This window comes from Canis lupus, chromosome 24 (genome assembly GCF_011100685.1).
Source record: "Canis lupus familiaris isolate Mischka breed German Shepherd chromosome 24, alternate assembly UU_Cfam_GSD_1.0, whole genome shotgun sequence".
In the NCBI taxonomy this organism is placed as follows: Eukaryota; Metazoa; Chordata; class Mammalia; order Carnivora; family Canidae; genus Canis; species Canis lupus.
This window is the reverse complement of record NC_049245.1, coordinates 36246300-36262191: the sequence shown is the minus strand read 5'-3', so window position 1 is coordinate 36262191 and position 15892 is coordinate 36246300.

Genomic DNA, 15892 nt, shown 5'->3' with positions numbered 1-15892 from the left:
GAATTTGGAATGGACAGGAAAATGGATTCTCCCCTAGAACTTCTAGGTGGGAACACAGCCCTGTCAGCACCTTGAATTTGGCCCAGTAAGGCCCATCGCAGACTTCTGACTTCTAGAACTGTAGGGTAATAACCTTGTGGTATTTCACACCACTATGTTTGTGGCAATTTGTTACAGCAGCCATAGGAAACTAATTCCTAGATAGTGTATCAAAGAAGGTTCTGAAGTGCAAACAGCAGGATTCACTCTAGACAATTTAAGTAGGGAAGAGTTTTATTACAATATACCAAGAAGCCTGTAGAAACTCCGGGAGGGCCAGAGACTCATGTCTGAGGATGCAATGTCTGCGTCTCACTGTAGGGCTGCCTCAGAAAGACCTCACTGCCACCACCCGAGGGTACAAACCCTCCATGGGCCTTCTACCCACAAAACTGGTCTAACTCCTAGTTTTGGCCATCCACTGCTGTGTAACAATTTACCCCAAACTTAGTACCTTAAAACAATTTATTATTTCTCACAATTCTTCGCTTGCCCGGGATCAGCTGGGTGGTTCTTCTGTTGTGTGTGGTGTTGGCTAGATCTGCAGTTATCAGGGCTCACACAGGGTTAGGACTTCCAGAATGTCTGCTCACACATCTGGCGCCTTGGGGAGGACAGCTGAGATGCTAGGACAGCTGGGGCAACTGTCCTCTCTCCTCATGACTCAGAGTCTGTCCCTATGTGACCTTACCACGTGGTCTCTGTTGGCCGCGAAGCTAGACTTCTTATGCAGTGGCTCAGGGCTCCCCAAAGTGCAAAAACTGAAGCTACCAGAACTTCTTTTTTTTTTTTTTTTTAAGATTTTATTTATGTATTCATGAGAGTCACAGAGAGAAAGAGACACAGGCAGAGGGAGAAGCAGGCTCCATGCAGGGAGCCCAGTGTGGGACGCAATCCTGGGTCTCCAGGTTCACACCCTGGGCTGAAGACGGCGCTAAACTGCTGGGCCACCCAGGCTGCCCACTACCTGACCTTCTTTAGGTTGAGTCTTGGAAAGGAATAGCATCCTTTCCAACTGCACTCTATGGTTAAATCAAGACAGGTGATCATGGGATCCCTGGGTGGTGCAGCGGTTTAGCGCCTGCCTTTGGCCCAGGGCGCAATCCTGGAGACCCGGGATCGAATCCCATGTCGGGCTCCTGGTGCATGGAGCCTGCTTCTCCCTCTGCCTGTGTCTCTGCCTCTCTCTCTCTCTCTCTCTCTGACTATTATAAATAAATAAAAATTAAAAAAAAAGACAGGTGATCAGGTGAGAATGGATATTTGAGGAGCTACAAGGGGTGTGTGAATACTAAGAAGCTGGCTGATAGTTGTCAATTTTGATAACGGCTGCCACGCTGCTCTTTCGTGAACACCCGAGGGTCTCCTGCGACTGATCATAGTGAAGAGATTTCTTCATAGTGAAGAAATCTCACCCATTTGGCCTCAACAGAAGAAGTATGGTGCATTGGTAAAGAGTACAGACTCCAGACACAAGTGGTCTGGGTTCGAATTCTGCCTTTATTTACTTGTTGGCTGGGTCACCCTGGACCAGTTACTCACCCTTTCCTGTGTCAGCTCCTCCATCAATGCCTCATCATCCAGTACCTGGCTTGTGGCGTTTCTTGTGAGGAGAATGTGCGTTAATGTGTATCAAGCCCCTAAAACATGACATAGCCCCTAGCGGGTATTCTGTGTTTGTTCTTATTGGAGGGCCAGTTTTCTTTTTTTTTTTCTTTAAAAAAATATTTATTTATTTATTCATGAAAGACACACAGAGAGAGAGAGAGAGGTGCAGAGACACAGGCAGAGGGAGAAGCAGGCTCCATGCAGGGAGCCCGACGTGGGACTCGATCCCAGGTCTCCAGGATCATGCCCCAGACCAAAGGTGGCACTAAACCTCTGAGCCAACTGGGCTGCCCAGAGGGTCAGTTTCCAACTTTATCCGTAGATACCCGTTGGGCAGAGCACTGTCTATAGCTCGGAAGGAGATACAAAGAGGAAAAGGCAGGGTCTCCAGAATCTTATGTGCCATTATTAGTGTGTGTGGGGGGTGGTTGAAAATAAGACACAGTCAGGGGTGAAATGATACAAGAAATAAAATATCACAGATGTATGCAAATCCATAGACACAGAAAGGGGATCAGTGGTTTTCAGGCACTACAGAGCGGGGATGGGAGTGACTGCTACTGGGTACAGAGTTTCTTTTGCAGGTGATGAAGATGTTCTAAAATTAGATTGTGGTAACGGCTGCACAACTCTCAGTATACCAGAAAGCACGGAGTTGTACATCTTTAAAGGGATAAATTGCATGATATGTGAATTAAATCTCAGCAAAGCTGCTTAAGATAAAGAAAATACAATGGACAAATAAACTCCACCAGAAATCGGAGAGCTAAGACTGGCTAACTCATCTGGTGCTTCCCACCAGCCAGGACTGTTCTAAGTGCTTTGCTTAGACTCATCTAATCCTCACAACTATCCCAGATGCTATTTCTGAATAGCACCCCCTTTTACAAAAGAGAAAACTGAGACTCTTATCTTGAGGTATCTTGTCCAAGGTCACGCAGCAGGTGCCCATGAGCACTGGGATTGAAATCTAGGTACCTGGTCCCCAAGGCTGAGATGGTCATCTGTGCACGGTGCCTGTGTCCAGATGTGGCAAGCAAGTATGGGACTAAGTGACTCCCAGGTGGACAGGGAGATAGCAACTGCAGGTGTTTAGGAGAGCCACCACAGGGGAGGGTGGGAGCTGGATGTGGCAGTGCTTGGCCTAACCTGGGCGGAGAAGAGAAGGGTGGACATTTCCATCTGTTTCATCACCTTATGGTTCTTGCCTTCTGTTCTAGGTCCTGGGGACATTGCAGTGCACAAAATGCCTGAGCCTTTACCTTCATTGAGCTTGATTTCTAGTGCAGAAAAACAGACAATCAACACATAAACTAATGTGGGGGCTGGTTAAAGACTTATTTGTGTATTTTAATTATTTGCCCGAAATTAGTTGTGACAGTAATTTTAAAGTATGTCCACAAATTCTTTGTCAAGCATCCTTGAAACTCAGTGGGCTTTTGAAACTGTATCAGCTCATAGACTATGGCAGAAGCGGCACGATGTGGCTTCTAAGGCTGGGTCATAGAAGGTGATTTAGTTTCCACCCTGTTCGTGGGAATGCTTGTGCCTGAACCCTGAAGTTGCCAGGTAACCAGGCACACTGCCCCGAGTCAGCCAGGCTGTGAGGGAGCCCAGAAGAGCCCACACAGAAAGCACCCATGGAGAGAGGGAGAGGCTGGGCCACCCTCTCTCACCTCCACTGCTCCGGCTCCCCCGTGCCAGCTTCAGCAGGCATCAGACTGCAAACACATCAGAAATCTCCAGCCAGAACTTCCAAACCATGCTCTGCCCCCAATTCCCAACCCACAGAAATGGGGACAGGTGCTGATTTTCGTTGCTTTCATTTTTTAAAAGGTTATTTATTTATTTATTTATTTATTTATTTATTTATTTATGGGAGACACAGAGAGAGAGAGGCAGAGACACAGGCAGAGGGAGAAGCAGGCTCCATGCAGGGACCCCGACATGGGACTTGATTCCGGGTCTCCAGGATCAGGCCATGGGCCGAAGGCGACGCCAAACCACTGAGCCACCCAGGCTGCCCTGATTTTTGTTGCTTTAAGCCACTAAGTTTTGGGGCGACTCGTTCTGCAGTAACAGGAATCAGAACAGTTATTTAATGACAGAAGGAAAGATGACCATGTTGGGCTGGGTCTAAGGGAGAAGCTACTCAAACCACAGAAGCTTCTGCTGTTTTCTGGCTGAGAGGGGGTAGTGGTCTGGACCAAGGCCGCAGTAGCAAAGGTGGTGAAAGGCAGGCATACTGAAGACAAATTCAGAAAACTAAATGAACAGGCCTCAGGGACTGCTTGTGTGTGGCAATGAGGGAGAGTAGGACGTCTAGGAGGGCTCCCGATTTTCTCATTTGGAGAAGCAAACAGGTGGTGAGGCCATTTACCAAACCAGGGTACACGGGAAAAGCTGGTTTCAGAAAGAAAAGGTTGTTATAAATTCCAAGACTGCACCTTCCAGTAGATATTCCTCATAACCAGAGACAGCTTCTCTGAAACCTCTTGGTACATTCATTGGTTTCCCCAGGGAAGGGAAAGGACCACTCTCCACCCCACTCCCATCCTCAACCTCCATGCAATTTGTGTCTCAGTCACCAGAGGGCGACAGTGCTCAGGAAGTTCAGCTGGACTCCCCACCCCGTCTGGTTTTACTCCTCCCTGAAAAAGAGGTGGGGAAAAGGTTTTGGCCTCATCCTTTTGCCTTAGACTCATTCTCGTGAGCTGCTCTGGCACCAGAGGAAAGTCTGATAGTTATGTCGCGTGTGAGTCTGGTGCAGGCATATTTGATCCTTCAGTGCTCATCAGGAAAAATCTCCCGCCCCACGGTTTTCCAGGAGCCCACCTCACAAAGCACGGGGACTTTCCTTTATATATTTTCAATGCCAGCCTTTAGGGGAAAATCAGCCAAGTTTGATTCTGAAACACTGATACTTCTTCTGCCCTATGACCTCTCCCCCATCTGTGACCTGTTTCCTCATTCCTGTGCTTTCAGCAGTGGGAGCTTACACCTTCCTCTTTTGTTCTTTCATGATGGTGCTAGGACCCCATAAATCTCTGGATCCCTTTTTGTTTTAAGATTTTATTTGTTTATTCATTAGAGACACAGAGACACAGGCAGAGGAAGAAGCAGAGGGAGAAGCAGGCTCCCTGTGGGGAGCCGGATGCAGGACTCGATCCCAGGACCCTGGGATCATGACCTGAGCCAGAGGCAGATGCTCAACCACTGAGCCATCCAGGCTTCCAATCTCCTGACTTTCTCAGAGATGTTGCTTCCCTCCCAAACATGCTCAGATACCAGGCACTTAAGGGCTAGTATCCAAGCAGGCCTTTACCAGACATGATGGTTCTCAGGGTCCTTGAGGCCCAGGAGGAGAAGGGACCAAACCTACCCAGTCTTTTTGCTAATACCTCAACTGGAAGAGATTATTTGGCAATAGGACCTCTGTTCCTAAAAGTACTGGGACTCTAGAAATCGCAGACATTCTCTGATCTGGAAAAAAAAAAAAAAAGGTCTCCCAGGGCAGCCTGGGTGGCTCAACAGTTTAGCGCCTCCTTCAGCCCAGGGTGTGATCCTGGAGTCCCGGGATCGAGTCCCACGTCGGGCTCCCTGCATGGAGCCTGCTTCTCCCTCTGCCTGTGTCTCCACCTCTCTCTCTATGTGTCTATCATGAATAAATAAATAAATCTTAAAAATAAATAAATAAATAAAAATAAAAATAAAAATGGTCTCCCAGACTTGTGAGCATGTAGAATTCACTTTGGCTTGCTCAGGTCTCTGCCCCTCAACTGGTCTTCCCATGGTCAGAGCCAGTTTCAGTCTCTGAATTCTCTTGTTTGGGCCTCAAAACCATCATCCTGGTTTTGGTTCTTCCCAGAGCCTGAAGCTCCTTAGGGTAAGAACCACTTTTTGGACATCTCAGAATTCCCTAGAGTTGGGCTACCCAACATCCCCCTGCTTCAAACACACACACACACACACACACACACACACACACACACGGCCTGGCTAGACTGTGAGGAAGATATATTGTATTGCTTTTATTTTTAAACCTGTTCATGGTACTTTGTGGAAAACAACAATGTAGTGAAATTTGCATAAATTTAAACAGCTGCTGTTTATTCTAATATTTTCATCTCTTTCCCTTGTTGGGGGTAGTGGTGGTGGTGGTGGTAGTGAACACATTCTTTCTTTGTGAAGTAATGATGAAAATATTCCTTTGATATGAAAGTCTTTACTTGGCGATATAAAAAGTAGATCGTCTTATGGAGATTGCCCAATCATTTGTTTTGACTTTAGGAATTTTTACTGGCCTTAAGAAGTCCAAAAGGCTGGGATCTATTGTCCGACCACAGCTGGCACAGTCTCCAAAGCAGAGAACATTTGATTGCCACATGACACGGCAATTCCACTCTGAAGCATATGCCCAAGAGAATAAAAAACAAGGTCTACGAAATCTTGTGCAGGAATGCTCATAGCAGCACTCTTTACAACAGCCAAACAATGGAAACAACCCAGCGTCCATTGACTGATGAATGGATAAACAAAATGTGGTGTATCCACACAATTGAATACTATTATGCCGTAAAAAAGAATGAAGTGCTGGTACACACTGCTTTGTGGATGAACCTTGACAACATCACACTCAGGGAAAGAAGCCAGATGTGAAAGGGCAAAGGTTGTATGATTCAACTGCTATGAAATATTTAGAATGTGCAAATTCATAGAGACAAAGTAGATTAGAGGTTACCAGGGGTTTGGGGCAGAGGACAATGAGCAGTTATTGTTTAATTGGTACAGAGTTTCTGTTTGGAGTGACAAAAAAATTTGGAAATAGGGTTAATGGTTGTACAACTTTATGAATGTAATTGATGCCACTCAACTGTGCACTTAAAAATGACAAATTTTAGGGGTGCCTGGGTGGCTTAGTCAGTTAAGCATCTGCCTTCTTCTCAGGTCATGATCTCAGGGTCCTGGGATCGGGCCCTACGTTGGACCCCCTGGTCACTGGGGAGTCTGCTTCTCCCTCTCCCTCTGTACCCTACTTGCATAAGCACACTGTCTCTCTCCCTCAAATAAATAAATAAAATCTTTTTTAAAACTGACAGATTCTAAAAAAAAAAAAAAAACTGACAGATTCTATATGACATATATTTTACCACAATAAAAAAATGTGGAAACAATTGAAATGTCCACCAGCTAGTGAGTGGTTAAAAAAAAAAAGTGATATATCCACACATTAGAATAGTATCAGCAGCTAAAAGGAACAAAATACTGATCCATTTACAGCTTGAAGACTACAATTGCGTTTATATGAATATCCAGAAAAGGCAGGGAAAGGAGATTAGAGTTGCCTGGGGCTGAGGTAGAGGGATGGGGAGCGACCACAAATGGGCTCGAGAGATCTTCTTAGGGTCATGACAATGTTCTAGAACTGTGGTAATGGCTGCACAACTCTATAAATTTCACAAACATCAATGAATTATATGGTTAAAGTGAGGGGATTTCATGGTATATAAACTACATTTCAAAAAAGCCATTTTTAAAAAAGAAGGAAATGACAAGTGTCAGTGAGGATATGGAGAAATTAGAACCCTCGTGCATTGCTGGTGGGAATGTAAAATGGTGCAGCTGCTAGGAATACAGTACGGTGGTTCCTCAAAAAAATTAAACATAGATCTGCCATATGATCTGGCTGTTCCACTTTTGGGTATATACCCAAAAGAACTGAAAGCAGGGGCATGAACACACACTTGTACGCCCATGTTCATAGCAACACTATTATTTTTTTAGATATTTTATTTATTTATTTGACAGAGGGAGAGCACAAGCAGGGGAGAGAGGCTGATAGAGAGGGAGAGGCAGGCTCCCCGCTGAACAGGGAGCCCAGTGTGGGGCTTGATCCCAGGACCCCGAGATCATGACCTGAGCCAAGAGCACGTGCTTAACTGACCAAACTACCCAGGTGCCCCCATAGCAACATTCTATACAATGGCCAAAAGCTGAAAGCAACCCAAGAGTCCGCTGACAAATGAATGGATAAACAAAGCATTGTATATACATGCAATAGAATATTATTCAGCCTTAAAAAGACAGGGAATTCAGGGAGGCCTGGGTGGCTCAGGGGTTGAGTGTCTGTCTTTGGTTCAGGTCAGGATCCTGGGGTCCTGGGATTGAGTTCCGCATTGGGCTCACTGGGAGCCTGCTTCTCCCTCTGCCTGTGTTTCTGCCTCTCTCTGTCTCTCATGAATGAACAAATGAATGAATGAATGAATGAATGAATAAATATATATATATTTATCTTAAAAAGAAAAAGGAAGGGAATTCTGACATAGGCTACAACATGGATGAACACCAAAAGACATGATGTTGAGTAAAATAACTCAGATAGAAAAGGACAAGTACTGCATGACTCCACTTCTAGGAGGTCTGTGGAGGAGTCAGATTCACAGGGACAGAAGATAGATTCCTGAATGCAACAGGATGGGAGGGGAGTCAGTGCTTCACAGAGACTGTATCAGTCTGTGAAGATGAAAAAACTCTGCAGCTGGGTGGTGGTGATGGGTGTACAATAGAGCGAATGTACTTAATGCCACCAAGCTTTACTCTTAAAAATGGCTACAATGGTAATTTTTATATTATGTACATTTTACCACAATTAAAAATAGAAAAGTAGGGAGTAAGCAACTGTGTCACATGCTGCTGAGTGGTCCAAGTTATGGACAGAGACATCACAAGGATAGGAAACTACAGACTAATAGCCTTACGAACATACTTGCAAATATCCTCAACAAAATACTAGCAAACTGAACCTAGGAACATATGAAAAGGATTACATACCAGAAATGTATCTCAGGAATGCAAAATTGACTTAACATCCAGAAATCAGTTAATATAATAAACCATATGAACAGACTAATGGATAAAAACCACATGATCATCCCACAGGTACAGAAAAAGCATTTGACAATATCCAGCAGATTCTACAATAAAAAACCCAAAACACTAAATGAACTATGAACAGAAGGGACTTCCTCAACCTAATAAAGGAAATTTGCAAAAATCCCACAGCTAACATCCTCCTTAAAAAAAAAAAAAAAAGATTTTATTTATTTATTCATGAGAGACACAAAGAGAGAGGCAGAGACACAAGCAGGCCCCATGTAGGGAGCCCGATGCGGGACGCGATCCCAGGACTCCAGGATCATGCCCTGGCAGAAGGCAGGCACTAAACCGCTGAGCCACCCAGGGATCCCTAACATCCTTCTTAATGATGAAAGAATGGATGCTTTCCACGTGAGATCAGGAATAAGACAAGACTGTCTGTTCTCGCTACATCTAGTAAACACTGTACTGGACATTCTAGCTGGGTCAATCAGATAAGAAAAAGAAATAAAAGGCATACAGATTGGAAAGAAAGAAGTAAGACTATTGTCCTTGCAAATGACATCACTTTGTATATTATAAATGGTAAGGAACCCATTTAAAAACTATTAGAACTAATAAAGCAATTCAGCAAGTTTACGGGATATGACTGATTAAAGAATCAATTAAATCTCTGTAAGGAACAGCCCGGGTGGCTCAGTGGTTTAGTGCCGCCTTCAGCCTGGGGCGTGATCCTGGAGACCTGGGATGGAGTCCTGCATCAGGCTCCCTGCATGGAGCCTGCTTCTCCCTCTGCCTGTGTCTCTGCCTCTCTCTCTCTGTGTCTCTCATGAATAAATAAAATCTTTATTTTAAAAAAACTCTGTGAGATACCAATTAAAACTTAGGAAGTGAAATTAAGTAAAAATTCTGTTTAAATTAGCATCAAAAAGAATAAAACATTGAGGATTTACCAAACTTGTACTCGGAAAACTGTAAGATGTTGAAAAACATCAGAGAAGTCCTAAGAAAATGGAAATACAACCCATTTTCATGGATTGGAGGACTTAATATTGTTATGGTGGCAATACTCTCTAAACTGATCTACAGATTCAAGGCAATTCCTATAAAAATCTCCACTGGCTTCTTTTCACTTAGCCACCTGATCCTAAAATTCATGTGGAAATGCAAGGAATCCAGGATAACCAAAACAACCTTGAATAAAATTGGAGGGCTCATAATTCTTGCGTTCAAAACCTACCACAAAGCTATGGTATTAAAGACAGTGTGGTAGTGGCATGAGGATAGGCATGCTGATCATTGGAGTAGATTGAAAGAGTAGAAATAATTCTTTGCATTAATTAGTTAGTTGCTTTTTTGGACAAGGATGCCAAAACAATTCAGTGGGAAAATATCACCTTTTCTTAAAATTTTTTAAATTTATCTATTTATCTCAGAGAGAGAGAGAGAATATAATTCTTTTCATAAGAGGTTCTAGAACCACTGATATCCACATGCAAAAGAATGAATTTGGACTACTTCCTCATGCCATATGCAAAGAATAACTCAAAATGAACCACAAACCTAAAAGTCGGGACTAGGATTACAAAATTCTTAGAAGAAAACATTGAAGCAAATCCTTGTGATCTCAGGTTGAGCAAAGTCTTCTTAGATATGACACTAAAAAAAGCACAGATGACTGTAGGAAAAAAAAAATTGTACTTTATCAAAATTAAAGACTTTTGTGCTTCAGAGGACACTATCAAGAGAGTGAAACGATAAGCTACAGAATGATAGAAAATGTTTGCAAATCATATATGTGATAAGGGACTTGTATCCAGAATGTATTAAAAACACCTTAAGTCCAACAACAAAAAGGCAATAAACCAATTGTTGAGTGGGCACCAGTATTTGAATAGGCAATTTCTCTGAAGAAGATATACAAATGGCAAGACAGCCAACATCATTAACCATCAGGGAAATGCAAATCAGAGGCGCAAGGTACCACTTCACACCAGCTGGCAGGGCAAAAATAAAAAGACAGGGCACCTGGCTGACTCAGTTGGAGAGTGTGTGACTCTTGATCTTGGGATTGTAAATTAGAGCCCCACATTGAGGGTAGAGATTACTTAAAGATAAGATCTTGAAAAAAAAAGGACAGACCATCCTAAGTGTTGGTGAAGCCTACAGTCAGGTTACAACCCTTGTACGTTGCTTGTGGGACTGTAAAATGGTGCAGCTAGTTTGGGAAACGTTCAGCAATTCCTCAAAATATTAAACATGGAGGTGCCTGGGTGGCTCAGTGGGTTACGCATCTGACTTTGATCTCAGCCCAGGTCTTGATCTCAAGGTCATGAGTTCAATCCCTGTGTTAGGCTCCACGCCTCTTTTTTTGTTTTATTTTTTTTTAATATTAAACACAGTGTTAGGGACACCTGGGTGGCCTGGTGGAGAAGTGTCGAACTCTTGATTTCCTTTATTGTCATTAGGATGCTCAGAGACAATTCGATAGCCAAATACCTGAGAGGTCTTTGTGGTAGGCAGTTTTATGGACCAGGTAAATTTTTAGCTTTATTTCATTTTCTAACCTGTGGCAGAGACTACTAGTAGCCTGTCATCTATTCTCCCTTCTTTCCCAGTAGGGAAGAGCCCCGATTTTATTTGGGGGGGGGGGGGAATGACATTGTGCAGAGCTAAAAGACAGCATTTCCTGGTCTCCTATGCAGCTAGGGCTAAATCCTGGCTAATGATTTATTTTTTTTTTTATTTTTATTTTTTTTATTTTTTATTTTTATTTATTTATGATAGGCACACAGTGAGAGAGAGAGAGAGGCAGAGACACAGGCAGAGGGAGAAGCAGGCTCCATGCACCGGAAGCCCGACGTGGGATTCGATCCCGGGTCTCCAGGATCGCGCCCTGGGCCAAAGGCAGGCGCCAAACCGCTGCACCACCCAGGGATCCCTGGCTAATGATTTATAAATAGAAGTTTGGGACTAAGACTTCTAAGAGGCTCCTTGGAGAAAGCTGGGATTGTAGGGTTTTCTCTCTTCCTTCCTTCTTCCTGCTACCTAGAATGTGGCTGTAATTGCTGGAGTTCCTGTAGGCATCTTGCACCATGAGGTGGCCTTGAGGATGGAAGCCACATTCTAAGGATAATAAGGTCAGATTCTAGAAGGAGTCTGTGTTCTCAATTCTGTGGAGCTGCCATACCAGTTCTGACTTCCTCCCCGCAGATTTTATTTATATAAGAGAAAAATAAATGTCTATGTTGTTGAGGCCACTATTTTTTCTTGTCTCTCTTACCAGCAGCTGAACACAATACTTTATCGGATAGACTGCTCCTTATTTTTTTCTTTTCCCTGATTCCCTCATCTATTGATTTCATCTTGTACGTATTTTTATAAAACCACTTTAAATCCTTTATGGACTTAGAGTCAAAATAAATAATTTATTAAACGGCAGCATTACGCAATCGAGCACATGGATTCTTATTTCAAAGAGCAACAACAAAAACCATTCGCAGACAGAAAGTTAAACTGTGTCTTGTGATTCGCAAAACTGAAGTTTGAATCAGGAAGGAAATCCGTTGCTTATTACCAGAAAGATGGGTACCACATGGAAAATCAATTTCCACCAGAGAGAGTTTTTAAAATTTGAAAAGCTGAACAAAACCGGACCATATGTCCCACCATGGAGGAAGGGTTAGGCCATCCACAGTGTGTTAAGACAAAGGAGTATCAGATCGCCACAGAGAACGACAAATATGACTGTGATGTGAAAAGCAGCAAAGGTGCTCCACAAGGTAACAGGAAGAGAGGAAGACAGGCTTGGCCAGTGCCCATGCCTGCTTAGTCACCACTGTGCAAAATTACATCTCTGGTATCTTTAGGCTCAGAGGGGGTTACACAGTTAACAATAATTGGTGATTCGAGGAACCAATGGAGCTGTTGATAATTCAGCATTTCCATTGAATGTGTGCCTATTGAAGAGTTAATAGATGTACCCACAGGTGATATAAAAAAATGAGTAGCTTGAAAAAAAAAATGAGTAGCATAGAGGAAGCCTTAGAGAGTGCAAGAGGTCCCCCCGCCCCTGCCAGCCCTGGTGTTCACTCTTTAGGTGCCAGATTGTAGGAGGAGCTGGAGGGTCCCAAGAGAGGAGTTGAATACATCCTGGAGAGCCAGGGAGTACTTGGGAGATTGGGAGCGGTGCTATTTATTAACCATTACAGAGGCGTTTCAGTATTTTAACAACCCGTGTGCCTGCACTTACTACAAGTAAGTATCAGCTCTGATTATGCAGTTTAAATATTTGCTTCTTAAGTAAAAGTTTTAAAAGTGAAAATATTTAAATATGTGTGTAGAAGATGGAATTGTAAAATGCTAGTACTAATGACTCCTGCTTTTTGAGCATTCGTGGTGCTAAGCACTCTAATAATTCACAATTTCGTTTAACCTTTATAACAGCAGCCCTGAAATGTGATCTTTTGGTTACAAGTGACTGAAATCCAGTTCCAATTGGCTTGAGCAAAAAAGAGAAGCTACCAAGGCATGTGACTAAAAAGTCTAGTGGGATTCAAGCATGGCTGAACCAGGGACTCAAAGATATCACCAGAATTCGGTTATCCTCTCCCTTCTGTCACTGCTCCGCTTTCCCTGGTGTTTCTCAAGTAGACTCTCTCCCCATGTGGTAACCCTGGTGGTTCAACACCTGTGTTATCCTTGTAACAACATCAGCATTTAGAGAGCTTTTTATTTCTTTTTTCTTTTTTAAGGTTTTATTTACTTATTCACGAGAGACACAGATAGAGAGAGAGAGGCAGAGACACAGGCAGAAGGAGAAGCAGGCTGCAGGCAGGGAGCCCAATGTGGGATTTGATCCCGGGACCCAGGGATCACGCCCTGAGCCAAAGGCAGACACTCAACCACTGAGCCACCCAGGCGTCCCAGAGAACTTTTTATTTCTAATAATCCTAATGGAATTTTCAGGATTGAACCTCAATAGACTGACTTGGGTCACATGCCCATCCCTGAACCAACCTCTGTGATTGGTTGTGGACCACTCTGGCCAGTCATAAGCCCACCTCTGGATCTGGGGTGGGGTCAACACTTCTTGAAATACAGAAGTGGCCAAGCTGCAAGGAGAAGGGGAAAGCTGCCCAGACACAATATCAGATGTCTACTACAAGTGTCCCCATTTTAGTAACAAGGAAACTGAAGCCTAACTTGTGCAAATCAGCAAGGAGGACAGCTTGGCTGGAACACAGTGAGCAAAGGGGGATTATGGGAAAAGGAGTCAGCAAGGGCAGGTTTCAGATCATGTAGGGTCTCCCAGCCCATTGGAAGGACTTGGATGTTTGCTTTGAGGGAGAAGGCAGGCTCAGAGCAGAGGAGTGAAGTGACCCCATAAAGGTTTTAGAAAGAATCATTCTAGTTGCTCTGGTGTTCAAATGTAGAATACTGTCTTTCTTTCTCTAACCTTTCATGTTTATTCATGTAACAAGTAGAAAAGTGACATGGGGCCCAGGCCCCGCCAATCAGCACATTCCGTTTCTCTGACCAGTGATTGTATCAGAGATGGGCATGTGACCCACACCGGTCCAGCAAGGTCCAGTCCAGGCACTCCTGCTCCAACTATGGAGAGAAAAGAAACTCCACTGATGTTGATAAAGATATGAGTCTCACCACTAAGAGCCACCAGGTAGTAGGACTCCACCTGAGAAGGAGGCCAACACGAAGGATGCAGGACAAGTGATGGGGAGGAAGAAAGTCTAACCTCGATGACATCAGCTGACCCCTAGAACCAGCCCAGCCTGACGTCTTTCTAGGCCTGGATTTCTCAGTTCTGTGAGTCAATATGTTCCATTTTTCATTGGAGCCACCTTGAGTTGGGTTTCTAATGCTTACGATGGAAAGAATCCTGAGTGTGTACTTTGAGCCCCACTGCATGTTTGTTCCAGGGACAGATGCCAGGATGGTTTTGACTAGTGCTTTGCTCCTAACAAGTTCACAGTTGACTGAAATAGAGAACCTTTTCCTGTCTCCGTCTAAATCATTGACCCCTTCTGTGCAAAGTCCTTTACCTTCTCTGTCACTCCCAAGAGAATTTAGTCCTCTGTAGAGCTGTTTTCGTGGGTGCTCCCTAAGTGTGACCAAGGATGTGACTTTGCTTGAGGATGTGACTCCCAACAATAGCAAGAAAATGTTAAGAATCCAGGGTGGCAGGGAAACCTGCCTGCCTCCCAGGCCAGATTACAAGTCCCCGAGCCCCCCACAGACCCCTGGCCAGCAATGAACCAGGACGCAAAAGGAGAGTAAACAAGAAGAGCTTTATTCCCTTTCTTTGATTCCAAGGAGGAGTTGGCCTGATACAATCAGCACTTGGCCACCTCCTACCATCTTTCATGTCACATCAGGTTTCATTTGTGTCCTCTACGGGCTGTCCTGCAGCCAGAGCTGTCTCCAAAGGACTCTGGTTGGCTCCCATCCCGTCCACCTGAGGCCAGGTAGATGAGAAAAATAGTTTTCTGTCCTCTGTCTCAGCAGCAGACTGGGGCTGGAGCCTGCTGGGGAAAGAGCTTCTTGACCCAGGGACTGGGGGTAGGATTACAGGATCAGTCACCCCATCTGCCACTTCTCCCTCCCCAAAAGGTATGTCTTTGTGTGAGGAAGAGGGGGAAGGGCCCCACATGCCTCGCTCTGGTCCCCTTGGGGTAAAAGAGCAGGGAGGCGAGCCCAATATATTATTAGGAGACATGTGATCCTACTGTTCTCAGTAGGGCGGCTCTGCCCAGCTCAGCGGCCCCGCATTCCCTCATGCCCCTCTCTTCCACAAACCGAAGCTTGCACCCTTCCCAACCTGTTCTCGCTCGGGGCGCAGCAGGCACTTTCAGAACACTCTGCCTTCTTTGCCTCTGCCAGCTTCCTGCCTGTCCTGCCTCCCTCCCATCCCTGCTTCGTGAGCTCCCATTCGTTCGTCAGGACCTAGTCCGGGTGGCACCTGTGACGCCTTCCCAATCCCAATCCGTCTTCCCAACCTCTTCTCCAAGCTTGAGCCACAAACACAGCAGAATCGGTTTCTTGTGAATTGTTTAAACTCCACGTCGAGAGCTTCTCAAGTTTTGCTATCCCAGGTACCCTTTTGAAAGCTTGAATATTTTCCCTGTGGACCTGAATGGATGAAGTCATATCCAGAGTCATCCCACCGTTTACCCAGTAGCTACCCTGGTCCTGTCCCTGAGCCACTGGCTGCCCTGACCCTGCTCTCTTGAATGCACTCATGAAGCCCCTCGTGCACACTCACATGAATGCACAATCTTCCTCTGGCACCAGCTCATGGTCAGGCCATGCCTCTGCCCTCCTGTCTACCTTCCCCTGGTGACAACCCAGC